Genomic DNA, 18268 nt, shown 5'->3' on the forward strand with positions numbered 1-18268 from the left:
AGTATAGTTAGGGTAGTGTTTGCCTGGCATGGTTGTACAGAGAGTTGTGTCGGGCAAGCCATAAAGAGTTAAGGCAGATTGGTAAGGTGATGCAATTGGTCCAGTATTGGGCATGGGCGAGATTCCCATTCTTGTGCCCGAAGATAGAGCCCTTACCTGTATTTGGTTATGGCCTAGCACCAAAAGCTCCACTTGCATTCAAGTAAGTATTTTCATGATATTCACTTGTTATACATCGTACTTTTCTTAGTAACTAAGTGGTATTATCTTATTTACTCATAACTGTAGGTGGGTGTGGGTGCCAATCCTAAAGAGTAGGCCATCCGGCGTGGTGTTGGTTCGCTATCGCAAGTAATTAGTTAGAATGCAACCAGGTAATAATATAGCTCCAATCTTGTTTGTAATGTCTAACCTTTTACTTACTAAAATAGAGGTTAGATAGTACCTTCAAAGTGTGGGGGTATGGCTGTTTTAAAGAGTAATAATATCTTAATAAGAAAAACATGGTTTCTGTTTCTAAACAACAATATTGTTTAGAAAGTTTGTAAGTATATTCATCTCTCTCACTTTGTGTGTGTGAATTAAGAACTTGATGCTACTACTACTTTGTTAAACTAATCGGATCAAATGTGAGATGATAACCTTGGTCTCTTGTTTGGGAAAAAGTTTACAATTCTAATGTTAGGTAATAACTCCAAAAACAGTGATACATGTAGAACCAAAGAGTCTAGGGCCACTATCTTGTTGAACTTTGTAATTTTTTCACCTCATATTTTGAGCTTTGTGACTTGCAAGTTGCAAGTAGCTTGGGATGGGTTGGGCCAAGAGGGGTTGATGTTGTTGGTTTTGTTCTTTTTCCTTTTTCTTTTTTTAATATAATTTTATTTAAAGAACTCCTTTTATTATTTAATGTTCTTATTGTTTTTAAGTTTTTGGATTGGTATTCTTTGAAAAAGAAAAGGAAGAACAGACTTTTTAGTCTATAGAATTTTGGATACAAGCAGTTGTTTAGTAGCAGTATGGTTCCCCTTTCACCTACAAATATATTTATTCTAGTTTTGGCCTTCCTAGCTATCTTTTGTTTGCACTTTGGGCACAATTGAAGATTTGTTATGCTAGATTAGGAGTCCATTTGGATTTTTTTTTATAATGAAAATTAGTTTTAAGTATAACTGTATATAGAGAAAGTGATTTTTTTTTTTCTTTTTAAAAAATTGTGCATGAGCAAATATGTTAAAAACTAAATGGACTTAAAGAAAAGGTTGTTGTTTGCCAACACTATAGGGATTTAAATAATAAAAATAAAAGAATATAAAGAATTCCTCATACCTGCTCCCCTTTCCCCTCAAATTTTTTTTTTCATTTTTAGTTGCAGAGTAAATATTCATGCAATTCATAAGATAGTGGAATAACTTTGCTAGAAAGGAATGAATATTTTTATTTGCATTTTATATAATAAAGATAAGATGTAAGAAATATTTTGAAAGTGGAATGGTGCCAAGTCAACAAACCATTCACTCTAACTCCAATTTTCTAAATATTGTTGTTTAGAAATAGAAACCATGTTTTTCCTATAAAGAACAATGTGTGTGTATGTGTGTGCGCTTAATACTTCTAATCTTGTTTTTAATATCTTCTTATTTAAATATTTGGTAACTTAATTGCTCTTTTTCCAGGTAATAATATAGCTACATTGTGTTTTCTTCAAAAAGTACAATTTGCATTAATATGAAAGATGCCTAATGTTTTTGCATAATGTTTTTTGTCTACTGTAGGTTATGTGGTAGCCATATGAGGCAGACTTAGACCACCTTCTTGCCTTTTGCATTGCAGGGAGGGATATGTGAAGGGCAATCGTGCCACTTGTGTGTTTCTGCATAGTTTAGACACACCACTTGAATTGTGTCCTTTGATAGTTTGGGTTGACACAGGCGGAGCCTGCTCGTGTTGAACCAATGCAAGACTGCATGTAATAGAATTGTGTGGGAAGGTAGACAAAAATTAGGGGGAGGTACACGCAGGGTATATCCATGAATGGGATACTCGACAACAACAAGTCCATCATGCACCTCCTTAGATTGGTGATATGCCTCGTGATCATGCATATTTCCGTTGGTACCGTCCGATCACTCGAAAGTATGTCGATCGCAATAGTGCTAAATTAGATATAATGGTAATGTGTTCTAATTAGATTTTATTGCCTTTTTTTTTTTCATGTTGTAAAGAGTGTAGTAGATCACTAGATGTATGAATGTAGAAGCAAGGTATATCCATGAATGGGATACTCAACAACAACGAGTCCATCATGCACCTCCTCAGATTGGTGATATGCCTCATGATCATGCTGGTACTGTTCAATCACTCGAAATAATGTTGAATGCAATAGTGCTAGATATAATGGCAATGTGTTCTAATTAGATTTTTTTTTTCATGTAAAGAGTGTAGTAGATCACTAGATGTATGAACATAGAATCAATTGATTTCTTTCTTTGGATTTGGAATATTAGCAATATGTTCTAGTCATAACATATTGCCTAAATAAGTACTAATATATACATTCTGTAATTGATATATAAAACTTTCAAATATGATCCTAATGGTACCTTTTCCATTTAGATTGAAAGCCACTTAGCACTATTGAAGCAGCTTCCTGTAGGCAGCCCAAGACACATGCATGTTGTGGATGTCCTAAAGGCTGTGGATGAGCTTGGTTGTGTTGTTGCGGCAAATGGCCAGGCAAACAATGGACGTGAGACTGAATTAGTAGCTATTGTAAGCCCAAGCACAAGCGTAGCACCTGTAATTAGGGGCCATGGTCGGCGTGCTACTGTAAGCCCAAGCCCAAGCGCAACACCCATAATTAGGGCCGTGGTCGGCATGTTGCAACCCCTCGGGTTGTAACTAGTCCCGAGATCCCTGCACCCACCCCGCACACATCTCCTCAGCCTGAGGTCCCTTTACCCATCCCATATGCATCTCCTCAGCCCGAGGTCCCTCCACCCACCCCACCTTTGCAGCTCAGTTTTGATCTTGGTATTGTATTCAATTTGAACCCTCCTATGCACTTCACAACACCCTCATACCCACCCACTAGCTCCAATGCACCCACTTTGCCTGTAGACCCACCCCATATTGAACCCATGACAATGATCCCCACTTCTAGCCTCTATACAGAACTGCATGACCCACCCACTACGGATGTCACTCACACAACTACTCTTACCTCATCCTCAGCCGACCCTCTAGGACCTCCAGTTGGGATTGACACTCAACAGCCAGATATTGATGTACTGGACGAGCATCCCCCTCATCAACCCTCACCCTCACGAGGTAGACCGCAATGCGCTAGAAGAGCACCCACCTATGGGACATGTGGACACAAAATAGGACACAAAGGCAACTCTATGGTATGATAACATTAATTACAATGTAATAATATATTTTGTAGTTGATAGTATTCTTACCATTATACCGAAAGTTGATTGTATGCATCTAATGTCTTTGTAGTACGATGATGAGCCTGAGGATGATGCTCTGTAGCCTTCTCCGCCGCCCAAACATTACATGAGGCTTAAAAAACGCCAAAGTGGTTAGTCTACCATCTAAGGTGAGGACTCATATGGGAATTATGCCCTTGGTATGACTAAGTTCTTATTTATTTTTCATTTTCAATTTTGATTGATATTGACTTACCACTTGGTTCATATGACTTACTACCTATAGGTAGTTGTGGAGTCTGAATCTTAAGTTTTCAGTATTACAGCTGGCATTCATCTTGTTGTGATGTGTCTTTCTCATTTTTTTGACTTGTAGTTCTCATTTACAATAAGCCAGTGCAACAATCTCAGGAGTAGGTGTTTATGGGAAACTCATGATTATGATGTCAAATACCAATGACAATGACTGACATTTTCCTTTTGGCAGCGAGTCCCAGTCACAGAGAAGTCTGGACGTGTTCACACCAGTGCTGTTTCTGTTTCTATCCTTCCTCAAGCTGATGAGGTATTAAATTTTCAATTGAAATTGTAGGACACCATTATCTGAATGTGGGATCCAACTATATTTGAGAGTTGTGTTTGGTTTCCCTTTCCCAGATGGAACTTCCTTTTGAGCATCTATGTTTTAGGTCACAAACAACTTATTGCTTTTCTTTACTCATTTGTCAAAGGTCTGTGTAATGTCTTAAGTATGAATATTTGATTGATGTTTCTCTTGTCACTAAGGTTTCTATTTTTATACAAGGAATCATTCCCTTTATCATACATGTTTGGGTCTTCTGCAGGTAGATGTCCAGTTGAGGAATGAAGATTTGAGAATTGATACCTATAGATCTGGTGGTTCTGGTGGGCAGCATGCAAATTGTGTTGTCAAGTTCAACTTTGGCCCTGATTTTGAATTCTTTCCAGAGGACTTTGATGGACGTCCAGTGTCTAAGTCCTTGGTTGAAGTTCCTTATCATGGGTTTGATAACCGAGTTGAAAATGGAGCATCAAGTGAGAAGAAACATTATCCAGCAAGAGGCTCCTTTCAACCTTAACTCTTGCGGAGATTGGAGATGGATCTGAGTTTAACATTGTTGTCATTTTAGCTGTTAAAAATAGACTAACAAATTATTTGATGACACTGTAAACTTGAATTTTTCTATGAAAGAGAGAAAACGGCTTGTTAAATATAATAATGTCGCTTGAGCCCAATGATATTTTTATATTTTTACTCATGATTTTAGTGGATATTCTGGTTTCAACTGTTGTGAGATCTCTCTTGTAATATATTATTATGAGTGCTCTTGTATTCCTTTTTGCAATGATAGGATTGGAGAGTGGAGTTTGGGTCGCCAAAACTTTATTGGTGTGGTATAGCTGTTTGGGTCGATCTTGGGTTGCCAGAATTTTTCTGGGGCGGTGGAAAGATGCTAGAGATTGCTATTTACCATGATGTGTATTTTTTAAGGAAATTATGACTAGAATTGTGAGTAGATATTTAGGGGTGTACATGGGTTGGGTTAAGGGGATTTTTTGACCCAACCTATCATGGTGGGCCAAAAAAAATTCAACTTAACCCAACCCAACCCATCACATAAATCCAACCCAACCCACATGAGTCGAGTTGAACTCATGGGTTGGACAAATTTTATTATTATTAAAAAATTCAACCCAACCCAACCCATCACATAAATCCAACCCAACCCACATGAGTCGAGTTGAACCCATGGGTTGGACAAATTTTATTATTATTAAAAAATTCAACCCAACCCAACCCATCACATAAATCCAACCCAACCCACATGAGTCGAGTTGAACCCATGGGTTGGACAAATTTTATTATTATTATTATTATTAAATTGAGTAGAAAAAAAAATATATTAAAAAAAACCAAAAGATTAGTATTAATATAACTCCTTAAAGGCAAACAACACTAATGACTAAACCATAATAGTAATTTATTAGGGTTTGTGTAAACTAATTGGCTTTTATATAAGATAGGAAGAGTTGGTTATTTTTAAAAAATTATTAATTATATAATATATTATATATTAAATATATGGGTGGGTTGGGTCGGGTTTGGCGGGTTTGGAATTTTATAACCCAAGCCCAACTTGACCAGCTATTAAAAAAATTTTGTAACCCAACCCAACCCAACCCACCAAGCCCTAAAAACCGACCCAATTAGGAGGGTTGGGTTGGATTGGGTCTGTTTTGGCAGGTTGGCTGCACACCCCTAGATATTACTCAAACATATGGCATTAAATTATTAGTTTGGAGGACTGTTAGGCATTGCTAACATGGTCCTCCAAGTGCATTAAATAATTTCTCATGAAATGGCCACTATCTCAAGGTTAAGGGGTAATACTATATTTTTCCCTATAAAACTATGCTAACTCATAATTAATTTACAACAAGTTACCTCCTTGCCTCGATAAATGATATGCGTGAAAACTGCTTCCTAGTTAGTTGCAAGCCAATTTGACTAAGACTAGTTTTCCATCAACCCTATTCTACCTACAAGGGTTCACACAAGAGTAACAAGAGGGAGACAAGTTTTTTTTTTTTTTTTTTTTTTGTGACTGATAAACAAGTGAGAGAAAATTTATATACAAGCTAAGGATTAGTCAGGGTTTGGGCCCAATAAAAAATAGCACAACTCTCTCTCTCTATTTTATCCTTTTTTTTTTTTTTTTTTTTAACGTGTTTTACAGCGACTCTGGTGTAGAAAAAAAAATATACACTTAAGAGTGGAGTGGGTTAGCAAACCTCTCAAGAATCTGAAACAGAGAGCAGTTATAGAATATTAACAGTCTAAATTCAGTAATTGTCCCAAAACCAGTCCGAATTCAGTAACAGGTGACCTGAGATGGTCACCACTTGGCCATGACCACATCAGGGTTAATTTTGATTGTGCAAGTTTCCCAAGCCTTAATTCAACGGGTGTGGGAGGTGTCATGAGAAACAGTGCTGGTAAAATATTAGCAGCCATGGCCCAGAGGCTTCCATTACCACATTAAAGGATCAATTACAAAAATCATTTACTAGTTTTATCAATATGTCCACTAAATGAATCAAAATTTTCTAATGCATTATAATCAGTTTGGGGGGTTTTTCTTCTTTTAAATGACTGCAAATCTTTCTTTTTCTATCTATTGATTAAGTAATTGGCTTCGAGTTAACTGGTATGCAGGCTAGAAAAGTCGGAGAACTGACACTTCATTGATGAAACAATGATTCTTGCAGGAGCGCAATGTCTCTTGTATATCAGAAACTTTTGCAATTGACATCAATGCCAAACTCGATGAGTATTTGTGAAAGGAAAAAATAAGTAACACTTACCACCAGTCTCCGCATGATGATTAAGTTTCTTTGGATTTGATGAAGCTAATTTCGGAGAAAGGACATACCAGAGTGCCAATACATTATGATTTATGAGCAACTGAGAAACATCATTGCAATTATATTGGTACATGTTTGTTGCTGCTATGCTTGAACATTTTTTTAGCTAACGCAATGGTGTGCCATCTTTTTAGACTAATAGAATAATACAATAAATTTAGTAAGAGAAGTGAGGGTGGACATTCATGCTGAAAGTTATCCTCAAGAGAAAAGTCTAAAGAGCAAGAGAGCACTAAAGAAGTTGAAGGGTGTATCTAGTGATGTCAATATGAAAAGAGTATTATCCAAGACCAAGAGCAAGATATGGTCAAAGGACTTTTGCACTCAAAAGTCCTGCATATCAATGATGAGAAACTTTGTTTTTGAAGAGGTCTTACTAGTTCGAGAAACTTTGTTTTATTTAATTCTTTTGTTCTCATACCATTAAAAAAATTTATTCCCCTATTGGTTGTGTTCTTTTAGGAGGAAATCTATGATGAGACAGATCATTGGGAGTTTATAATTTGAAAGTTGCTTTTTCTACTGAGACATACGGGCAAACAACAAGCTTCTTTTACTATAGAGAGATACAGGCATACAACATTATTCTTTAAATCAGAATGATTACTGACTATAGGAAGATGCTAAAGGGTTGTTCTATGATTCCTTTAGACTTTGGAAGTGAATGACATTTTTCCCCTTTTCTTTTCTAATGCCATTAAAAAATATAATAATTACAGGCCAGAGTTTAATTAGATAAAAGCCCATATAGTATTTATATGACAGTTAAAGGCTAATTTTTTTTTTTTTGGTGAACACAGTTAAAGGCTAATTTGGCTAAGAAGTAATGTTATCAATTCCATAATAATAGTAGAACAGTGTACAAAGATGAACACGGGGCATATGGCATAGTAGAATATAATCAAGACACTGATGTCTTCATCTCCTTTGTTGTCTAAGTGGATGCTTTTTTATTTATTTATTATTATTTTTTTTTTAAGTTTGTTAATCTGATGCGTACATATGACTTTAGTGTACTCCCCCCATAATATTCTTCTTTCATATATGCAATTTTTTTCTTCCTTTCTTAAATTGTAGTGATTCAATGCGTAGCCAGATTGTATATTCAGGAATCAAGATAATATACATGATAATTTCTCTTTTTTTTTTTTTTTGGCTGAAAAGGTAAACAATAATTTTGATAACTTTAATACTACAAAAAAGTATCTAGTTTAAATTTAATTTAATTTAACTTTTTTTTTGGTGGTGCGCGTCAAAATTGCATGTATAATTTTTTAATGTTTGTAATGCGCCGGGGGCATATTAGGTCTTGCATTATTCATTAAGGAATTGACGTTGGTGTTAAATGAGCATGAAGAGATGTTTCATCGGTAGAAGTTCTGCATACTTCAACTGCAATTGTATTATTTGCTAAGTATTTGTCTACTATTACATCTTGAATACAACTATTTGGATACAACTTCTTATTGGTGATGATTGTTGATACCCACTTTTGATAAAAATGGCCCAATAGCAGAAAAACCCAATAACTGGCAATAAGGGGTGCAAGAAGAGATTAGTAGGTTGTTAAATATTAGCAATGCGATGTGTTATACCATGTTGTGTATGCTAGAGTGGATGCGGAAGAGGAAGCATAAAATAAGAAGGAACACTGAGAACACGAGGGTTACGTGGTTCAGCCTTGACGGCCTACGTCTACGGAGGAATCCCTTAAGGGTTACATCTTTATTGTATTAGAGTGTAGTACAATAATGTCCTATGTTACAATGAACCCTAACATGAGTATATATAGGCGACTAAACCCTAGACTAATAGACTTCTAGTACAAGTAGGAGACTTGACTTGCACACAAAGTAGAATTAGGGTTGGGCCTATTACATTGGGCTAATATGTCTAATATATATCTCTAACACCCTTCCTCAAACTCAAGGCGGAAGCTCGATGAAGGCTTGAGGTTGGATAAGCATGAGAAGATCACTTGGAGATGCCTTGAAGAATGCCTTTGAAGAAACCACAATGAAGAATGTGCCAAATGTCCAATTTCGGAGCCTCAAATGCAGAAATGGAGCCCAAAATCGGAATCTACGCGAAAAACTGAGCAAGATAGGCCCTTTTGAAAATTTTGACTTTTGGTCAAAGGTCAACGCAAAAAGTCAAAGTCAACTGTCCAGGTCAAAGTCAACAGTCAAAGTGCTCATGGGTCAGATCCGGGTCGGTCCGGGTCGGGTTGGTCCGGGTCAACGGTCAGCTAGGTGACGTGGTGCTGACGGGACGACACTGCTGACGTGGTTGATGACGTGTCGCTGACGTGGACTAGGGCTGACGTGGACTTGCTTGCGTGGCTGCTGACGTGGATATATGACGTCATTTGGTGACGTCAGATGACGTCAGCAATCAGTTTTCCGGCGCGTGGAATGCGCGTGACAGCGTAACCGACGCGTGGAGGAGAAGGCAGAAACCCAGGTGGCGCGTGGAGGCGCGTGCAGCGGCTGTTGAAGACGATATTTCTTCCGTAGGTAGATCGGTGGTCGACATGGCCGATTGGACGGCGCGTGTGGCCAAAGGATGAGCTGAAGTGATGAATCTGAGGCGGCGCGTGGGAAGTTTTCCGGAGGCTTCTGCGGCGCGTGGAGGCGCGTGGCAAGGATTTGGGTGACCGGATTTCTGGGTTTTTGTCGCGAGAGATCTTGGAACACGTCTGTGGTGTTGGTTTCGTCAGGCGAGGCTTGGATTTGCGCAGATCTGATAAGTTAAGTCACGGTTTGCTTGAGTTTGTGGATCTTGGACACAGCACTGCGCCACGGTGGCTGCGAGATGCCGTGGAGTCTAGATCCAGCAGAGAAGCATGCGTGACTTCTGATGGTGGTATGCACGTGAGAATCTTCTTTGTTGTGTAGAGATGTTTTGTTTGATGCCAAGAACGAAGTTTGGCTCTGGAAGAGGAAGCATAAAATAGGAAGGAACACTGAGAACACGAGGGTTACGTGGTTCAGCCTTGACGGCCTACGTCCACGGAGGAATCCCTTAAGGGTTACATCTTTATTGTATGAGAGTGTAGTACAATAATGTCCTATGTTACAATGAACCCTAACATGAGTATATATAGGCGACTAAACCCTAGACTAATAGACTTCTAGTACAAGTAGGAGACTTGACTTGCACACAAAGTAGAATTAGGGTTGGGCCTATTACATTGGGCTAATATGTCTAATATATATCTCTAACATAGGTAATGGCAGAAACAAGGGTTGTAAAAGCCTGAAAGGAAAGAGAGAAAGAAATAAGGCCCAACCGGTTAACTCGGCAAGAAATAGCAGCAGGCAGGCCCACAAGCTCAAGAAGAGGCAAAAGTGGGGCAAGCCCAATAAGCCCATGTCATCCTTCATAAAAGATAAGCAGGGGCAGAAAGGATGCAGGAGCAGAACGAGACAAAGTTGAGCAGCAATGGTAGAAGTAGTGTGAGAAAAAAGAAAACGAAAACAAAAACAAAAAGTAGTGGAACAACCACGCTATGGTCGGAGCACCACCAACCTACAGAGGGTGTGGTTTGGTGGAGGGGGGAAAACAACTCATTTTCGGTATCCAACTAGGGCCTCTTGAGGGAGATACTTTGCTGGGATGACATCTTTTTCCAAAATAAGTAATAGATGGTTGAGACCACTTGATGCATACCAGAGAGGTAGGTAGAAAGAGACACTTTACCTATCAGAATGGGAATGAAAGGCACACGGCAGAACCAAACGAATTGAAATTTGTCATGGAATGGGTAGTGGAAGAGAAAGAAAGTACTGGGCATGCCCAGGTGTAGTGGAGGTCGAGCAGCCAATAGGTTAGTGGGCAACTTTGAAGAGTTGTTCACAACAGACAAAAGTAGTTGGTGAGCAATGGGGGTAAAAGAGAGAAATCTCATAGGATTAGTTCGGTAAAAATAGAAACAGTAGCCATAATAGGGGGACGGCGACTAAGGCAAAAAATAGAGAGAATTGAAAGAGAAATAATAGAGGAGAGAAAGAGTGAAGTAAAAGAAAAGAGAGTAAATACAACAAAAAAGGCATGCATCAATAGGCTATATTTTCCCTTCCTCTTATAGCAAACCCACTCTTTGTAACTCCAGTAGAACAAAAAGTAGCTATTTAGACCCGTTCTCCAAAATGCATAACTTTGATGGCTTAGCCCAATAACAAGGTTGTCCAAGTTAGAGTTTGGGCTCTCTTTAGTTCAATTCTTGTAGAAAAACTCATTATTTTACATTCTGATGTATTATTTTGCATTATGCTATATTGGTTATGTTAATTGCTTCCCTGACTAACCTTCCTGCTATAAGATATTCGCTCTTAAATTTATAAACGTGTACTGACATTTGTGGACTAATATACATATATTTGTTAACGCTCGTTGTCTTTATTTTGGATGCTGGGTTTGTGTAAAAACGAACCCTTTAGCAAGGTCTGGCTAGAATAGTGGGTCAGACCCAACTCTCCGACCCATAGTAGAACGGGCCCTAGCCTAGTAGAATAGGCCTTAACCCGTTAACTCAAAAAGCACATACAATGATTATTATCAGCTTTATAAATCTTCTTCATAGAAGTAAATGATCTTATGTCTTTTTATTCTTTTGTAGCATTTCATATGTAACTTTCTTAGTCTTTTCTTTTTTCTTCTATTATATTTGTTTTGCGCTTCAAATTTTTTTTAATATATTTTTCAATGTATACTCAACTTTTTGCCTTTAGTTAATTTGTTTTAAATTCTAATATATAGTTTTTCATTATCAATACAACAAAAATGAGGCTGCAATAGTGATACTATTTCTAAAAAATTGAGCTACAGTGAATGACACCTAAGGCAGATGTGAGGGATGAAACCTAGGACTTGCAAGCCTAATAAGAACCTACTAACACAATAACCATTAGACTATGATGTGTCGTTTTTGGATTTAATATTTTTTTTTCATTATCAATACAACAAAAATGAGGCTGCAATAGTGATACTATTTCTAAAAAATTGAGCTACAGTGAATGACACCTAAGGCAGATGTGAGGGATGAAACCTAGGACTTGCAAGCCTAATAAGAACCTACTAACACAATAACCATTAGACTATGATGTGTCGTTTTTGGATTTAATATTTTATTTATTTTTAGTTTAGATTATAGTTTTCAATTTATCATATTATTTGATAATTTTATTAAAGGTTCAAGAATTATGCTTTTTTTACATGTGAACATACAATTTATTAATTTATGTTGAAAATGATTTTATTTTAGATGATTTTCAGTGAACCTTCATCTATGGCAGACGCGAGGGATGAAACCTAGGATCCGCAAGCCTAATAAGAACCTACTAACACAATAACCATTGGGCTATTCTTTGTTGATGTGCCATTCTTGAATTCAATATTTTATTTATTTTTAGTTTAGATTATAGTTTTTCAATTTATCATATTATTTGATAATTTTATTAAAGGTTCAAGAATTATGCTTTTTACATGTGAACATACAATCTATTAATTTATGTTGAAAATGATTTTATTTTAGACAATTTTTTTTTTTTTTTTTTAATTTGAAAGATTACTAAACACAAAATTTTTAAACTTGTTTATGCATTTATTATTTTCTATTCTTATAAAAATGGTGAAAATTGATTTGAAAGTTCTTAAAAAAATTTTAGACATATTTTTAGTAAATTTTTTTTAATGTTTGTCATTTTAATACCTTTATTTGTATTTTATTATTATTAATTATGATATTATTACAGTTCGACCTTAGTTGAACCTCAATACAACCTTAAAAACCTTGAACCTCTTCTTTTTATGGTTCATCGAACGATCTAAGTCTGAAAACCATGGAAACGAGTGAAGCCAATGTATCAATGAAATTAGCATAAATTATGAATACTTAGGCCAGTTTTTTAATAATTCATGTCCAAAATAAACGGCTTTTCAAAATAAATTACGATATTTTCTTGAGTGTGTGTTGCTTAACAATGACATTTGTAGTTGCACGATTTTTCTGGCCCAAAACGCAACACACAATAAATATTTGTAGAGGATGGGTGAAAGAACTTAGCCTCAGTGAACCTAGTCGGCCTTGGGTATGGAGAAGGTCGTAGCAGGGATAGAAACACCAGAATGAATATTCCCCAGAAGATTTTATTTCCTAATTCATGAATACAGATTTTTCCGTCCCTCTCTTTGAGGGATTCTATTACATTATATAGCTCTATTATTCTTATCTGAACCTTACACTTGTTGATCATCTAAGCCCCCACTTGAGCACCTGTCCTATCAGACACCTTTATCATCCCCTTGTGAGTTGCAGTGGCCAAGGCAGTACTGTTCAGGGGTCTTTTCCTCATTAATGCGGCCAAGAGGGTGGTTGTGATACATTTAATGTGGCGGTAGCAGCTTTCCATGAGATATTTTGGGTTTTATTCTTTTTATATGCTTGGAGGATGAGCTGCAGTGGTAGGGGCGAGCTCTTGGTCTGGACTTCGTAGCGTCCGAGGAGATGTTACTCCTCGGACAGGTTTCTTTTACCGTAGTTGGGCTTGAATAACGTTTTGGCTATGACTTTTCCTCGGACGTGATGCTTTTCGGACGGGCCTGTGTTTAGGTGGCCCATTGTTTTTGGGCCGGGCCCCACAACATTATATTCATAAAAGAAAAAATGTATAAATTAGTAAACAATCAAAATTTAATATATATTCTCAAATTGAAATAAATGGCTAACCACTATTGATAATAGATTATAAAATTAGTTTTCAGGATTGTAAATTTCTTATTTGTTTTTATTATTTTTCAAATTAGTTATTGAATAAGGCATTTGTAATATTGTTTTATGTTTTGGGATGTTGATATTGTGTAGAAATGAAACTTGTGTATTTGTTTTACTAATCTTTTGTGCTATTTTGTTTTGGTTAGTAATGTTGGGGTTTGTATAATTTTAAAATTATTGAACAAGTATTAATTTGTTTAGTTGAGCTCATTCTTGATATGAGTGGTAAATTCAAAGTAATGTATTTTACATTGAGTAATTTTTTTCGTAACTTTACAAATGGCAAATACATGTTTTTTTTCATTTTATTTATTTATTTTTAAAAATTCATGTGAAAAATGAGGGCCAACCTGACTCGATCTACAACCAGATTGACCCGACCGCTTCTAACCCACTTAAAAAGACCTTTTTTTTACTTGCAACCAGATTGACTCGACCGTTTCTAACCCACTTAAAACGACCTTTTTTTTACTCGCAACCAGATTGACCCGACCTAAACCCACCTATTTGCCACATCTAATCAAGAGTGAACTCAATAAGTTGAAGCTATTTATATAAAAATAAATCATTTAAAAAAATGTAGACATTGAATTATTTATGTGTAACAATATTATTAATTTTCTAAAAAAAAAAAAAAAAGTTATGTGGAAAGAGGGTGCTTACCCACAACATGTAAGAATGACTTTTTTTTTTTTTTGGATACAAGATAGAAATTCTACTCTAACCTAATCTAAGTGTATATGTGTGTGAAACTTTCTTCTGGAGACTTGAACCCCGACCCTTGCTCTCCACACCCCACAAGCACTTATACTTGTGGAGTGACCATTGCACCAAGAGTGTGCGGTAAGAATGACTTTTTCTCAATTATGTCAAAATCCTAGTTGATATTATTATTACAATATTATGTAATATAGTTCCCTTTTTTTATAGTTAATACCAAGGTACATGGCAATATAGTTACAACTTACAACAATATAGTCCACAAACATCAAAATCCTAAAAATAACAAGGAATTTATTAATCCTGTAAATCAAAGAAGTGTAAATCATGATAATAAACTATTTAACCCCATAGTTACAACAACACCAACTCCATGCAAACCAACGCATCCATGTACAACAAATAAAATCATGAATCATCTCGAAATTAAATCCCAAAAAAGAAGAAGTAATAAACAATTTAATCCCACAATTTCAATAAGACCACCATCATGCACAAGCCCACAAAAATTCACCAGTTGTGTGGTTGAATGAAAAGGGCAACCAAGTTAAGCGAGAGTTGAGGATGCAAAAAAAAGCAAGGCGTAAGATAGACTCTAAGAATATTGAACTATAGATAGTGGTCTGGCGTAAAAGCTCCTATGTGGTCTCCATGAACAAATTTAGGAGCTCTAGGATTTTTTTTTTTTGTCAGGTGTGCTCTCTTTCCTTTTTTTTTTTTAATGATTCTGACAAGAAAATTTGTGAGAGAGGCATGTCATGTTTCTTTAAAAAAAAAAAAAAAAAAAAATTCAGTGATCACTACAAAAAACGTGGGCTATAGCCGTGTTTTTTTTAGCCATGTTTACAAAAACGTGGATATAGCTAACCTTAAGTCTATAGCCACGTTTATAAGTGGTTTTATTTGCATTTTTAAAACGCGGCTATAGGTTAAGTCTATAGCTATGTTCATAAATGCGGCTATAGGTCCAGCCAATTTTTTTTTTTTAAGGAGGACATATAGCCATGTTTAAAAAACACACCTATAGCTAACCTATAGGTCCGGCCAATTTTTTTATTTTTTATTTTTTAAAAAGAGGACCTATAACCATGTTTATGAATGTGGCTATAGGTCCAGCCAAATATATATATTTTTTAAAAGGAGGACTTCTAGCCATGTTTAAAAAATGTGGCTATAGCTGTCCCCTATAGCCACTTTTTATAAATGCGGCTAGAGTATGTCCTATAGCGCATTTCTAAAACGTGGCCATTGGTCCTAGCCTATAGCCGCATTTGTAAAAACGTGGCTATAGACCCCTTAGGCATATAGTTATGGGTTTTAGGCCACGGCTAAAAACGCGACTATAGGCCAAAATGTCCTATAGGTTTTTAGGAGCTATAGCCGCGTTTTAAAAACGCGGATATAGGACTTTTTTTGGTAGTGGATATGAACAATTGTAAAGGCTCCAAAGCTTATTTGACACAATATGAGGAAGATAACAAATAGTCCCGAGTAAATTTTCCTTGCCCTAGTAAGGTGATTTTTTGGGGGGGGGGGGGGGGGGGGAAGGTGGATGAGTTTTGCTTCCCATGCCCCCCTCTCACGCTGTTGCACCCTTAATGTGTGTACATTTATTTTATGTAATACTAGTGTTGAGGCACGTGCAAGGCACATGTAAATAACTATTAAAGAATATTTATAACAAATCATTCTTCAATTCAAAACTAATTTTCTCTAAATCATTAGAATGAGGGACCAATAATTATTTACAACAAATTTACTATTAAAAGATTTTGTCCAAATGGATGATAAAAAGAAAATTAATAAGAGACTATAATTTGTGTTTGATGTTGTGCGGGTGAAACTTTGATCTCCAAAAGGGCCCAAAGCTATGGACTTGGGCTTGGGCTTGGAGGATAAAGCCCACTTCAATTAATTTGTTCAAAGATGGGCATGGCATACCAACTCGTGGATTCCTAGGCCAAGAGCCTGACTTGGGATGGACAAGCCCAATCGAAGATAAAAGACAAAGAAAAACATAGATAGATTATGCAAAGAAAAAAAAAATGAACTTTGTATTAACGCTCCCTTAGTTTGGTTGAGGTAAGTGTCTCTAAACAAGTTACAACACAAGTCTTAGTTGATAAACTCTCCCTTCTCTCCCTCATTTTTCTGATCCCTTTCTTAGTGGGGATTCCCTTCCTTTTATAGTAGTCTGTCTTTAATCATGGACCTCCAGCTGTAGGGTGGTGGTTATTGATCAAGATACTTGTCCCATCACCTCCTTTTGGGGGAAGTGCAGGGTGAACTACAGATTGTCCAAGTATTGTTCAGGTATCACCTCCCTCATTAATGCAACTATCTTGATTGATGTAGAGCATTTAATGTAAAGGTGATGGGTGTTTCCCTAGCACGCTCCCCCCCCCCCCCCCTTTTTCCTCTTTGGTGCCCACGTATGGGTATCTTCCTTGGTCTAGGTCCCTTGGCCCGTTGATAACCCATCTCACTCCCTTCGGTGTGAAGGTAGGTCTTCCTTAGTAGGACTATCACTCTTGTCTGTCTGCCTGGCTTAAAGGTTCCTTAGGCTTGGCCCACATTTTTAATATTTGTTAAAATTTATTATTATTATTATTGTATTAGCCAAATAAGTTTCAAGTGTGTCAGTTGTGCATGTTGTGCACTATAGACATTTTCTGCTAGTGACTTAATAATAGAGACCAAATTGACCATAACTACTACCAAAATGTAGGAACTACATTGACAATGACCCCAAATTGAGTCAGAATATGTCATTTTTACCCAAATTGCATTTCTTTAGGTATAAAATGAAGTTTCCTTAACAACAATTAAAACAAAGTACATCAAAAGATATACACCAATTAAATTACAAGCCATCAAGAATATCAAGACAATAAGAAAACCCTAAATACAATTCCTTAGGTGCTATAAATATTAGGTTGCGTAATTAAAGTTAAATACATGGTTGCATTGACCAGTAAAGCGTAAATGATATTGTCTATTTTAAGGACAATAAATTTTTTTTTTTTTTTGGGAGTAAACAGTAATACTTATTAGAACACACATGAAAATAATAATAGTGTTTTAAACTAGATTTATAATACAAATAATCAGGTAAGCAATTCATCTCTTGATTATCCTCACTTTTTAATAACAATATAGTTAATACCCAACTAATTTGTATAATAAGCATTATACATGGAACACAACACAATTTTAACAAAAATATTTTTAAAATGCAACTAATCAGGTAAGCAATTCATCTCTTGATTATCCTCACTTTTTAATAACATATGATATAGTTAATACCCAACTATTTCGCATAATAAGCATTACACATGGAACATAACACAATTTTAACAAAAATATTTTAAAAATGCAACGCACATTATGCTGCATCAGCTCGTAGTTACCCAATATATAACTATTCCAATTCTATAAATGAAAGATAACTTGGTCAATTTGAAGTGACAAGGCTCCTAAACTTCAACTATTTCACATAATAAGCATTATACATGGAACATAACATAAATTAACAAAAATATTAAAAGAAAATGTGATGCACGTTATGTTGCATCAGAAAGTAGTTACCCAACATATATCTATTCCAATTTTATCCATTTGTTTTGAACTTGATGAAAGATAACACAATCAATTTGAAGTGATTAGCCTCCTAAACTTGAGAGGGACAAAGAGACTTTTAGGGTTTAATTTTCTACTTACCACATATTTCTCATACTAACGTTTATATACATATTGGACTGAAATTCAAAAGGCTAGATAACTTAATTATCTAATTCTATCTACAAGTCCTATCACCAGATAGTCCCTATCCAAATCCACAACTCAAATTCAAATAACAACTAAATTATGAAACTCAAATAACATCTAA

The sequence above is a fragment of the Quercus robur genome, chromosome 6, assembly GCF_932294415.1.
Source record: "Quercus robur chromosome 6, dhQueRobu3.1, whole genome shotgun sequence".
NCBI lineage: Eukaryota > Viridiplantae > Streptophyta > Magnoliopsida > Fagales > Fagaceae > Quercus > Quercus robur.